This window comes from Haliaeetus leucocephalus, unplaced genomic scaffold (assembly GCF_000737465.1).
Source record: "Haliaeetus leucocephalus isolate CR32 unplaced genomic scaffold, Haliaeetus_leucocephalus-4.0 Scaffold321, whole genome shotgun sequence".
Classification (NCBI taxonomy): Eukaryota; Metazoa; Chordata; class Aves; order Accipitriformes; family Accipitridae; genus Haliaeetus; species Haliaeetus leucocephalus.
The window spans coordinates 42,837-43,450 of NW_010972757.1; positions in this window are offsets into that span (position 1 = coordinate 42,837).

Consider the following 614-nt stretch of genomic DNA (forward strand, 5'->3'; position numbering starts at 1 on the left):
GTCTGACCCACTGTCCCTGGGGGCACTGCCCCCCCTTGGTTTTGAGGCGGCGCTTCATCCGCAAACAAAACAGCTCGCGCCGCCGACCAACGCTCCCCAGCTTTCCGTCCTGCCGTAACCACCTCCTCCACTCTCCCCCACGCTTGTAATCGTTCCGCAGCTCCGCGCTCGCCCGCCAGCGCCGACTGCAGCAACAGCTCCCGAATCTCTCCCCAGTTTGGGGGACTTAATACTTCTTTGGGAGAGCCCATCTCTCCCCGGCGCAGCACCCATTGGATGCATTCGCCCGTGGGGCCCCTCCTAATCGTTCCGTGAGCACCCACCTCATCAGCCAACACTTTCAACACCTGAATCACTTGCGCAAGTTCCATCGTCGCCTAGTGCGACCGATCACGTCGGGGTCACCATTATGTAGCATTCGCCACATATCAAGGTGCCACGATTAGATCACTGATCACCCCCCAGACCAGGGAAAGAGACAGATAACACACACAGTGTGAGCGCCAACTTCCGCCTTTTATTGCGCAGTCAATTCCTTTTATACTAACAAGGGTAGGTGGGATTACAGACACATCATAAGGCTGTGACTAACCCTCTAACTTTCCGTGACATCG